Source organism: Crocodylus porosus, unplaced genomic scaffold (assembly GCF_001723895.1).
Source record: "Crocodylus porosus isolate Cpor-Errol unplaced genomic scaffold, CroPor_comp1, whole genome shotgun sequence".
Taxonomy (NCBI): domain Eukaryota; kingdom Metazoa; phylum Chordata; order Crocodylia; family Crocodylidae; genus Crocodylus; species Crocodylus porosus.
The window spans coordinates 1102249-1105568 of record NW_017728913.1 but is presented as its reverse complement, the minus strand read 5'-3'; positions in this window follow the sequence as shown (position 1 = coordinate 1105568).

The following is a 3320-nucleotide window of genomic DNA, read 5'->3' as shown; positions in this document are numbered from 1 at the left end:
CTCTTTCCTGCTTATGCAGGGGGTCGGACTTGATGATCTATTGAGGTCCCTTCCGACCCTAGCATCTATGAATCTATGAATCTATGAATAGGAAAGTAGAAGAAGTGGTTTAATCATCCACATGTTCCACCATTTTTTAAAATACTTATGAACTATCAGAGTGTTCTCATTTTTCTTGTACACAATGGATACATTTTAGATCTTGATTTACCGTTTGGAAAGAAAAGAGGAAACGCTCTGAGAGTCATAAAACACAAAATTGAAATCGTAAGCTGTTGAGGTGGCACAGAAATGCAGTTATAAAGGAACTATAATTCTCACAGTATTAAATCTCATCTTAGTAAAACATTCCAAAAATATTCACCTGGAAATGGCCAAACACTAGTTTAATTATTTATGACTAAATCATAAGAAGCTGGATGCTAATAGAGTTTTCAGAATTCATCAGAAGATTCAGTACAAAAAAAGAGATGAAACAACAAAGAGAATATAAGACCAACTTGTATTATGAGAAGAGAGATACCTAGGTCTGATGCAAATTGCATATTTATTGCTATTAGTTGGGTAATACATGAAATTTATACAATTGAGAAGAAACCAACAATCACTATCTAATATTTGGATGGCTATTTTCACAGATATTGCCACGCTACATCAAAATAGTCCTTGTAACCAGAATTCTGTTACTGAGAGTAGCCAGTCTGATTACCATGTTTACTTGACTCTAAGACAACCCTGAATTAAAGATGGCACCCCAAAAATTAGATTGTATATATGGTAAAATTATAAATGCATTACAATTTTCTAGGTATAGTATCAAATTATTAAATTATTGGAGGGTTGTCTTGAATTTTGAATTCAGAAGCACTTCTGGTCCACTTTTGGGTCCATCAGGGAGTGTGTTGGGAGCCCCCCTGTGCCCTCCTGTCTTGGTGGCTGGTGCCTCCTGGGTATGGGGGGACACCCAGGGTCCCCCCACATCTGATTGCCAAGATGGAGAAACACAGGGAAGGGCCCCATGTGCTCCCCGGCAGACTCGAAAGTGGAACAGAAGTACTTCTGGTCCATTTTGGGGTTTGTCACCAAGCATATGTGCTCCTATGGGATGCTCCATCTGCCCCAGCATCGCAGTATTTATGAGCCACGCCTGGTACCTTGAGGTATGTAGAAAAAACATTTAAAGCTGTGCATATGGCTGAATTGCTGCTTTTCCAAATAAGCATGGAATCTTCAGATTCAGATTCAGCTGAATCAAATCGGGGCAGTGATCCTAATCAATTAATCGAACCACTGTCCCCGATTCAGGCTAAATCCAAATCAAATATGGCATGTTTTGCACACCCCCTAATATATATATATGTATATATACATATATCATGGGAAAATGTGGATTTTGAGTTACTTTTTTAATCTGAAAATTGGGGATTTTTTTTCATCTGACAAACCCAAGGGTCTCATTTCACACACACTAAATAACCATGAATGTGCCACTGTACCACAGAGAGAAAGGTGGTTATTTACCAAGTTATTAAGGGAACAGCAAGCAGCCAGTAGAAGTGCTTGACTTTAACTACTAGTCCATGGTATTTTTTCATCACTATTTATGAATGTGCCTATTCTATGCAACATGTTTTAACAATTCTGATGGCTTCAAATAGGAGTTAAGTCTTGAGTCCTAACTCATATAAAATAAGGTGTTGATTTCAGGGGGAATACTTAAGGACCCCTCTACACATTACATATACTATGGAATTACCTGGATAAATGTGCAATTAATTTGGAATATCTACATGTGCAAATTAACTATGGTGCCTTAAAAAGGTCCAATCATCTATAACATTATTGCTGGAAAATGTGTAATAACTTTAAAGCTGGTTTTAATCCAGTTTTAATTTGCACATGTAGCCTGTGCCCTATAACTGTAATGATCACTTTAAGTCATTGCCTACACTAGTAAAAGTGGCTAAAGAGCTGGTCAGAAAAAAATGCAAAAAATTGTTGCTTTTGTTTTTTCTGAAAATGTCATGCTTTCAATTTCTTCCCACACTGAGATACAGGTTAAAAAATCATGCAATTGTTTAGGCAGACTTATATTCATTTAATCAGAAAATAGTTCCAAATATAAGGAATACACTTACAAGTAAATGTTATTGCATTGTGTCTAATATCTCCAACAAGCTAACAAATGCTGGATTCATAATGTATTAAATAGTTTATCAGAAATTTGGCAACGATAGGTTAGCAGCAGAGGTGTAACTGGGTAGTTACACCTCTGCTGCCAACTCAGTATTACCCTCCAACAGCTTTACTGACGTGTACTTCTCTGGCACCACTGCTGTTGCTGCCAGACCTGGAGCTAAGGGGGAGGAAGGGATGGAAGAGTGAGATGCTTCTACTCCATTCTGGCATGACTCCCATACCATCTTTAGGAAGCTCTGAGAGCTTGTGCCCTTCTCATCCACTTATCCTTATACATATGCTTAGCAGTATGTAAATTAGATCCTTCTTTCAACAGAACGCTTGAAGACATTTGGGCCTGTGGGCTTAATGCTATCTATGTAGTACGTGAGTAACTTGACTGATCTGAGGAATCCTAGTGCAACTGAGTTTAGTGTAAGGACAACTACCCCGGAGATCTCTGAGCATCATGCATATATATAATTTCAGTCAATATCTAGATGCTTAATTTACTCATATAAATAATTCCATTGATTTAAATGGAATTACTCAGGTGAGTAAAGTTAAGCATCTGTGTAAACATTTAGAGAAGCAGGGCCTAAATCACTCACAGGGACCTATATACTATAACACTTACTCCCAAAAGTAGATTTGTGCTCACAAGTATACTGGGCAGTCTTTAAGACAGTGCTAGTATGTGGCAAGACACAGATGTAATTAAGTATTTGAAGAATCAGAGCTCAAGAGCAACAACCACAAAGAGGCAACTTGATCTCATTTCCTGTGCAATTAAGCAGTTAAATGCTTCCATGTTTTTTCTAACTTTGATGCAAAGTTTTCTGTCTAGATGCAGCATTACAGAGAATCACAATTGTCCTCTAGTGTATTGTATCTGTCTTTTATACTACAAGTAGTTCATTAAAAATTTAAATAAAATGGTCCCAAGGCTGTCGTCTGTAGGAAAACGCCAGCTGGGCATTATTTTTTATATTTTAATTAAATAAAAGGAAAAATAATCAATTCCTTAATAAGACTGGGGAAACCTGTCACCCGTGAATAGTGAGCTACAAGACATGAGTAACTCAATATCTTGAAACTCGAGTAGTTACAGAACTTTTTTTATTTGCCTGCTTTATGGTTTG